The 9,409-nt window shown below is 45.0% G+C and overlaps 1 long non-coding RNA gene across 3 annotated transcripts; it reads left to right on the top strand.

Moving 5' to 3' along the window:
* The first annotated feature begins 1,240 nt into the window (after window positions 1-1,240).
* LOC123137822 (uncharacterized) lies at window positions 1,241-5,806 on the top strand. Of its 3 annotated transcripts, none has more exons than XR_006468535.1 (4): window positions 1,241-1,437; window positions 1,526-4,517; window positions 4,610-4,693; window positions 5,404-5,806. It is a non-coding gene; the product is annotated as an uncharacterized lncRNA (long non-coding RNA). The 3 variants fall into 3 exon arrangements; XR_006468536.1 differs by having other exon boundaries at window positions 1,284-1,437; window positions 1,535-4,517; XR_006468537.1 differs by having other exon boundaries at window positions 1,290-1,795; window positions 3,617-4,517.
* The last annotated feature ends 3,603 nt before the right edge of the window (window positions 5,807-9,409 follow it).

Genomic DNA, 9,409 nt, shown 5'->3' with positions numbered 1-9,409 from the left:
ACATTCTTTTGATCGCTCTCTCGATCTCCTTCCAAATTCGTCCCCAAAAAACAAATCCTCCCGATTCTGTTTTTTCTTTGCATTCTTTCCAATCCCCACCCGATCCAAATACACACAAGGGGTTTTGCCTCCCTTCGAACCCATCACGTCCGTTCTGCAAGCGTCCACGAACTACCCAGACGCGAGGGCCGCCCGTCCGATACACACGCCGTCGTGAACGTGGCCAACTGCGGGGCCTACAGTGGTGCTGACCCACGATGATGTCGCCTTGCCCTTGTGGCCACCGCCGCGGACGATAGCGGCGCGCGTCATCGTGCGTTTCCTGAGCCCGCCGCCACCGTGGCCGTGATGGCCGCACCCCAGTCGCGCTCAAGGCCATCGCCCACACACCTCGAGAAAAAACTACCAGCTCCCCTCGCCCGCACACCTCTCACGAAAGCCCTCCCCATCGGTTCTTCGCCGCTGCCCCACTCGATGCACGCCATCTCCGCCGCCCCCACCCCCACCCCTACGGTCGTCGCCTGCCGGTCAGCGCCCCTGCTCACGCACTACCCAGGCGTGAGGGCCATAGCAAGGGCCTGTCCGATACACACACATCAAAGTCCACCATGGACTTGTCCAGGTGAGGAGTTAGTTTGTGGTTGTGGATACCTGACCTTGTCTTCAGTTAAATTGGAGGTTTCTGGTTCAGTTTTGCTGAATAGTGTGTGATTTGATTGTATGTCGTGTATGGTAAATGCGGCTTCGGTGGCGCCGGTGGAGGAAGAGTTGTAGGTGAGCACCTGGACTTGATGCAGGGTCGTCGAAGAGAAGGACGACGGCCCGGCCTTCATACACATGATGGAACACACATTGCCGACAATGCGGTACCAAGCCTAGAGAAGGGATCCTGAGGTATGAATGAAACCTTCTGAGCTTTTTAGTTGAGCGATTGCATAACTGAAGAATTTTGTGTGTGTAATCTTTCATAGTCGATTCAGACATAGCCTTAAAATTCAAGAGCATGGGTGTCTGAACTTTTGAAAATCCTATATACTTAAGAAGTTCACCCCCACTACTTGATTTATCTCAACATGCAGCCTATCCACCTCATCAAAGTTGCCAACTCAGCATAAGGAGAACTATCCATGCGCCACATCATCCATTTTCCTGTCGCCTTCCACACGCTGGAGGATTTCCTAGCTTCCCTCAACGCATGGCTGTATGAATCCTGGCCAATTGACTCCCCCTCCATTAATATCTTATCCATCTTCTCCACCGAATAAAGGCACCCTTTTGTTTTCTATTTTAATGAATTGTGTGATTACTCTCCCGTATGCACTGGTTCCTCTTCGTCTTCTGTAACCGAGAAGCCATCCATGATCCATCGAAGATAAATACGATATCGAGCTCGAGCCGCTGGGGAACAGACGAACCGTGGAGTCCCATCTCCCTCCAGTATGTGCTAAAGCATCCTTCCAATATTTGATCTCTACTTGATAGTTCACACACGATCTAGCTCATCTACGCCCATTCCTTCATGGAGACCTCATAGGTTCCTTCATGGACATCTCGCAAAGCGATCACGTACACAACAAGCAGGAGCTCCTCCAAGACATGCGACGACGTGCCGCCGCAGTAGCTCCACAACTGCAACCTCGCTATCTTCATGGGCGTTCGATTGTCAACTCGCCCCACCTACGACATGCCGGCGCCAAGCTCCACGCATCCATAAGATGAAGAAACAGGCATCCAGGCCCGAAACATCGCAGATGAAAATGCCTCATCTTCCCTCCAATCATCTTGAAGACTCCAGGTAAGATGTGGCACGCGAGCCCGCACTACCCCTGGTCTGGCAGGTTAACCCTCTAGCTTCTCTGACAGCCTAGCTTATGATTCCGGAAGTGGGACATCACATCGGGCAACCGGGCGACTGGGTGCTTCTCATGTGGAGTTGTTGACTAGGATGGCCGCCGCTATGCCACACGAACACAGTTTCATGAACGCATCCACACATCCTGTGAGCAACGGTGTGAACCGGCGGCGGTTGTCGCTTTAGTCAACGGCAGAGGATGGGCGTCATGGACGCCGGTAGTTCTCCAACTATCCCGTAATCCGTCGGATCAACTGAATCGTCATTTGGTCGCTCTCCCAGTACGCGGGCACTCCCAGTTGCTGGGCCACTGAGCACACTGCCACCAGGTCGCCCTTGCCGACTTCGTCCATGACTATATCTCGGTGACTTCTTCCCGTTGCTGCCCATAGGCCATAGTTCGTGCCCTACCGGTCTGATCGCTGTCAACACTTTGGTTAGGCATCCTCTCCCAAATCAGCGTATATCTTGCTAGGTTGCTCATTATAGATGTGAACTCCTCCTTTTCTGAAAAACAATGTTAGATCAGAACTCACTCGTACTTTTTATTCAGTATTTTTTTGCGGGGATATTGTTGGCGCCGCCATCCCCGCGGCGCCGCCTCCTTATTCTACCTCACACAACTCTCCTGAGGTTTCTCTCTTCTTCTCACAAGAACACAAGAACACACACCCACACACACACACGCACCAAGGAAGAACACACAAGCTTTGCCAAGATGCTCCCTTGGTGATCACACGGTGGCTACATTGTTTCTCCAGCAGCCCTCTTGGCCTTAACCTTTTTCATTAACTCAATGCAGGTATATATACACAAGGGGCTAGACACGCCCACTAACCCACTAACACACGTTAACACACGTCCATCACTTAACTTTCTAGAATCACTCTAGGGATGACTTGGCTACTGACTTGACCGATCGGCCTCTACTAACAAACTATCTCAACTAGCATGCACGGCTCAGTCCATGCAATCAACTATCCTACCTTTTAGCTAGCTCACTAACCAACAAACTTCATGTAGCTAATCTCCTACATGCACGAGGCTAACTAGCTGCAGCACCCGTAACTACTTGACTCACCGACTCACTCGGCTAACATTTTTGCTGGTTGTTGCCTTCAGATCTTGTGCAGCCGCTTCACACGGCACTCGGCATCTCTCCTTGCACCACATCGCACAGCTTTGCAGCATCTCGTCACCATCAGCATCTCGCTGTACTCGCCGTATCGTACGGCGCTATGGCATCTCGCCTTCTCCGCACATCTCCGTTGAAGCTTCGTCGACTAGCTACTCCCTAATCTATGCTACATGCATTACGAAAACTAAATATGCAGATACATCAATCAAAATTAACTCTAACAATTCAGTATGTTTCTGATGTGATAACTGAACTCACTAGGGCAGAAGTAGTTTTATCAGTGTGCTTCTTATGTGAGATGAACTCACAATTTCAAAGAGCTGGGAACTGAAGAATTCAGTGAGCATAAAAATATATTCAAGTAGAGCGAAGGATTCTTCTCTTCTATGATTTTCTTCGATGACTTGCTAATTAAGATACCCCTCATTGCTTCAATCGATTATGCCTTGATTGAGGAAGCAAAATGGTCTCACATAGTTGTTCTTAATTACTAGGGTAATTATTTCTATGTTTCAGGACTTTATAATGCTCTGAAACTTGCCTTCGTTGAGACACTCATGAATTGCATTTAGGTTGACAGAGGTTTGAATGGTTGTTTTATTCAGAGCATTCTCTTCTTTTTTCAGTGCAATAAGCAATATGATGAAGCTACATAGGGTACAAACTTAGTCTCTGGACTTGACGTCATCACAGACCAAGATAATAAGCATGTCTCTTAATGTATGATAAGTTCTTGATCTAAAAGTAGAGAGGGGCCACGAAGTGTACTTGCCATTTTCAAATATTCCCCGAGATGTATAAAGAGAAGCCTATCATAGAAAATATGTTCTTAGTAAATTGACATTTTCTTTCATGACTAGCCATGTAAAATAAACCACTGGAAAAAGCCATCTTACGTACAGTGGCACTATTTGCACTTGCATCCATCTTACATTTCAGACACTTAATTTTGATCTCTCATGTCAGGTGCAGAATTATGGAAGCAGACCCGCGGAATCGCTCCTACAATGTGTTCTTCTTTGTTGTGTGGCTGCATACCTTTAAATCATACCCCAAATAACATGTTGCAATTTTTCATCTTAAAATCATATATATACTTCGCAAAAAGATTTATTCAGTTTATGTATTATATCATGTGCATATATGTGACTAAAAGTTCCCGCAACAACGTGCGGGGTATCATCTAGTTATATCAGTTATTGTACTATTTTTGGATTGATGATGAGAGATCTAGATTCGTGAGATTAGTTGCAACGAAATTTGGTTCAGTAATTCAGTGTTTAGACATACAAGATACTATAATAGAGCTCAGGATTAAAATGTTTGTTCTCTTTGTTTCATTTTAGAATGCCCGCCGCAGTATTGCAGCAGCACTATCTCAAAGACGTGTCGCCGGGTGTTGTTAGGGATTTCTTCTGGCATGATGACTTTCGGATCAAGAACACTTGGGTCAATATGCTTCTGTAGCATGAGACATTGAACGGGTGCACAAAGACTGGAACAATGGTTGTTTGCTGGGTCAGGAAGGTGAGGTATCTGAGTGATATCCCTATCAATCTTTGTGGAAAGCATGACAAACTATACAAGTTTTGCTTACACTGCTTGCCTTGCCTGCGCAGTTTCCATTCTTCTGCAACGACATGGAGTATGTTATCGGTCGCAGGGTATGGGCATCTCGAAAGACGTACTACTACGCTAATAAGGTATGATGAAATAGTACAACCTTATCTGTTAAAAAGCTACTATTATTGAAGTATACACGTTCACGTGATTGCTTTTGCAGCCATTTTTAGGGTTCCTTTACGTAATGTACTTGAGATGGAAACTCTTGCTGTTTCCATGTTCCCATTTGCAAAATTTTCATCACGTGATTGCTTTTACAGCCATTGCCGCTTTGTCCATATTTGGTTAAGATGCACTGCATTCTATATCTATCTGTACCAAACATATTTCTCTTTTCTATCTGTAGCTCCTCACACTACATAAGCAAAGGACGATGCACACTATGCTCCCTCTCTATATATCTATATCTCCAAATTCGTGGTAGAAAGAATCACTAAGTACTGGTACTAATTAAACTATACCTTTCAGGTGTTTGATAAACGTACAAATATTAATTCATTTTTTAAGCCGAGCTTGTTGCCTCTTGAAAATAAGATGGTCACTACTTTTTATCTAATTTGGTGAGAAGATCAATCTTACATGATTATTGATTTCAAAACATGTGGTTCCTGAGCTTTAGCCATTTGATATATAATAGCACTAATTGTCATCATATTGTTTATTCGTGAGAGGTTGAATGGCTATTCTGTTTTGTCTAGAAGTTTTGTTGCCTTGATAGTTTCATCAGTTTGCATCATTTTTGTTATGACACTGATCAATGAACTCCTTTAACTGTTTGTGTGGAAAACAGGACTTCAGAGCCTGCTAAGCATGACGGGAGGACTGCAATTGATAGAAACAAGAGAGAACAGGGTTGGTTAGCTTGAACCAGAGCTTGCTTGAAGCATATGCACATCTGGACATGATTTGGATTGAGTAAGCACGTAAAGTTGTGATGCTAACACATACCAAGTGGAGAGCAATATCACAGGGTTACCGTGCTAGGAATATGCTATGCATACATCATTCATGTAATGATCTTCTATTTATGTTTCTTAAGCCATTAATCTTAGGCTAAAGTGTAGTTTATTAGAGCAGTATTTGAATGAAACAAATACTGACACGGAATGTGGAAGGTTTGAAGATTTTCTTATATAATTCTTTGAGAACAGATAAGTAAACCATGTTATTTTCAAAATGGCAAGTTTTCAGAATTTGAGCGCAATTATAAGTTTTTTGACACATGTTAAGTGCATTGTTATATTTTGGTAACATCCAGGCTCAATTTTGTACTTGTGTGCATTCCTTCAAAAAAAAAAAAATTCACATGTGTTGATTTTTTTTGGAAATACACATATGTTGATTGAGATGTGCGTGCACGTGCACCCTTACTAGCGATTCAAAAATTCTGGAAGGAGCGACATGACTCCGAATGGAAGAAGTTCAAGGAGTTGTCGGAGATTCTATATGGTTCATTACTGATACGTCAAAGATTTTAAAGAGTACTATATTATATACCAAATATATTGTTACGCATATGAAGAATCATGACACTATTTAAAAGAATACTATATTAATTTGTATTTTCATTGTTGAGGAAATCATTAACTCGTAGTCTGTTGAGTTACTGTTCTCTGAGCGAAATAATTTTCCTACTTTAGAAAATGTGGCAAATAGTGTTTCATTAGAGATGGATTTGTAGCAAATTGCATGAGCGAGCTGTTCATATTTTTTTCCATCAAGTCGTACAATTTTTTGTTTAGGTTAGAAGGGTAAATGCATTGTTTGGTTGCATCAAGAGTTAATAGCGGAGACGGCGGCATATTAATTGCATGCCCAACAATGGACATCATATTTTGTTTCATCATAATGCATGACATTTCAACTATATGTTACAATATTTAGGTTAGAAGCGTGAATGAATTGTTTGGTTGCTTCAAGAGTTAATAGTGGAGATGGTGGCGTATTAGTTGCATGCCCAACAATGGACATCATATTTTTGTTTCATCATAATGCATGACATTTCAACTATATGTTACAATGTTTAGGTTAGAAGGGTGAATGAATTGTTTGGTTGCTTCAAGAGTTAATAGCGGAGAGACATTTGAACTCTATGTTACAATGTGGTAATATATCTGGAGACATCAGATTTGCCTTCTTGGCTCGGGGGGGGGGGGGGGGGGGGTTCACGGGGACGGGGTGGGGGGGGGGTGCATGCCTCCTCCCTCTTTATGGCGGTGGCGGATCGGCACAAACACGGGGTGTGAAGGAGAGTGGGCGCCATGGTGAACGTGAGGTGTGAGTCGTCTGGTTTTAAAGGAGAGTGCTCCAGTGAAAAATGTCATGCTACGACCGGAAAACAAGTAGGTAGAGAAGGGTCCAAGAGGAAAAGGAAAGAGTGTGTTGTGGGGTGGGGGTTTTGTGTTCGGTCTGCGTGTTGGACTTAACATGACGGATAGTCCGGACAACCACATTTCCCTCCCACATGTGGTCTGGATTTCAAGGAGCCTGGACTGTCCTGACGGTTTAATTTTGAGGAGTTCGTTGGGCATCCGTTTGATGTCCGAACATGCCTGATTGTATGAAGGAGAAATGATCTTAATCATTTGTTCATATATCAATTATAGCCCGTAGCAACACACGGGCGTTCTATTAGTGTCCGTAAAAAAGGAGTTGTCATCTTTTCTAGTCCGACTAACACGCGCTACATAGGGTAACAACCAAATAAGCTCCACTATCACAGGCTATGAAGCGAGGCTAACTTAGCAGCCCAGCCAAATGTTCTCAACAAAAAACGAAGGAAAAGGAACTAAAAAAAGGAAAACATTTGCAGCCGGCCGGCCGAGTGCATCGTTGGATCCAGTCATGATCAAAGCGTGTGCATTTAGCCGCACCATCCCACACACGATCCAAATGAGTGGCTATGGAGGCCCACGCACCGCCCGTGACTCGGTTTTCTTCCTTATCTACTCGATCCCCATTTCATTTTGCTTTCTTCCCCGCTACCATCAGATCAATCCCACACCGACTCACCCGACCGCGACAAGCGAGTCGCCGGTGCAAGGGGGAGTGCACGGTCGAGGCGTGCTCATCGCCATGGATGTCAGCAGCTGATGCACTCCTCTCCATGGTCGTTGCCCGGATGGCTTGGAGGTGTTACAACCGCCGGCTTCAAGTGATACAAACCCACGGCTCCCATGCTACAATGGCAGTGAGCGGGCGACAACGCATGCTGCAACCATGCTTGCGACAAGCTACGACCATCATGGACCACGCGACATATGCGGTAAACAATCCAAACAATTCAAAAAGCTACAACCATTATGGCGCGAGCTACAACCGGCACAGCTAGATGCTACGAGCGGCAAGGTGGAGCTCAGCTACGAGCTTCAACTGTGGGCGAGCGATGCTGCAACAGTGGGATTTTTTTTGTTGGAACCGTCCGGCAAAAAGCTGCATCCAGACGACCAACCTTTTTTGCTGGCACCGTCTTTTTTGTTTTGCTACATAAGTTTTTTTGTTGGAATGATGAGTTGTCTTTTGTTGCGACCGCCGGTGGCGAGGCATGATTTTTGGAGGCGGCATGTCTAGTTCGTTTTTGTTGGCATCACCTTTTTGTTTTGGTACAATCTGCAAGGTTTTTTTGTTGGATCCTCTAGATGTCTTGTTGCGACCGCGTGGAACCGTGATGTGTTTTGCTGAAACTGTGTGTGTTTTGCTACAACCGGTGATGTCTTCTTGCCGGTGGAAGCTGCCGGCGGTGAGCCAAATGCGAATTGACGTCGAAAATGCTGCAATGTACAATCGCATGCACACAAGCTGAACAGAAACAGGGGGAATATCTGTGTTTCTATGTGTATTCAAACTCGTAGGATCCCGACGAGTGTACGGAGTCTGATCTGGGACGGAGGGCGGCGGGGTGCTGGGAGCGCGGGCGAGAGGCTGGTGGTCGGCAAGCACGAGTGGCGAGGGGCGGTCACGGGCAAGAGGAGCCGCTCATGGGAAGAATGTCTTTTTTCCATGCGCAACTCATACGGGGTGAGGAAGGAGAAGGTTGACCTGATCTAACAGGTGTTACTGAGCGAATCGGAAGAGTGCGCGGTGACCTTCTGAAATTTCTACCGGCCGGCCGGCTCCTATCACTGTATAAAAGGACATCCCAGCCAATTAGTAGACGAGAATGTGAGCGCGGACGTCCTGCATGAAGCGGCAGATGCACGCAGCGCATCGACGGCCGTGCTGCGTGAGGTGATCTGTGCAAAAGAAGGCGTCAAAGTCAGTAAAGCGGACATACATGGCTGGATACAAGCAAATACATGAAGAAAATATGCCCTAAAGGCAATAATAAAGTTATTATTTATTTCCTTATTTCATGATAAATGTTTATTATTCATGCTAGAATTGTATTAACCGGAAACTTAGTACATGTGTGAATACATAGATAAAATATATTGTCTCTAGTATGCCTCTACTAGACTAGCTCGTGAATCAAAGATGGTTATGTTTCCTAACCATAGACATGTGTTGTCATTTGATGAACGAGATCACATCATTAGAAGAATGATGTGATGGACATGAACCATCCGTTAGCTTAGCATTATGATCATTACAGTTTCATTGCTACTGCTTTCTTCATGACTTATACAAGTTCCTCAGACTATGAGATTATGCAACTCCCGAATACCGGAGGAACACTTTGTGTGCTACCAAACGTCACAACGTAAATGGGTGATTATGAAGGTGATCTACAGGTGTCTCCGAAGGTGTTTGTTGGGTTGGCATAGATCAGGATTAGGATTTGTCACTCCATGTTTCGG

Source organism: Triticum aestivum, chromosome 6B (genome assembly GCF_018294505.1).
Source record: "Triticum aestivum cultivar Chinese Spring chromosome 6B, IWGSC CS RefSeq v2.1, whole genome shotgun sequence".
NCBI classification, from domain to species: Eukaryota; Viridiplantae; Streptophyta; class Magnoliopsida; order Poales; family Poaceae; genus Triticum; species Triticum aestivum.
The sequence above is the reverse complement of the archived record's forward strand: the minus strand, read 5'-3'. Positions and strand labels throughout refer to the sequence as shown.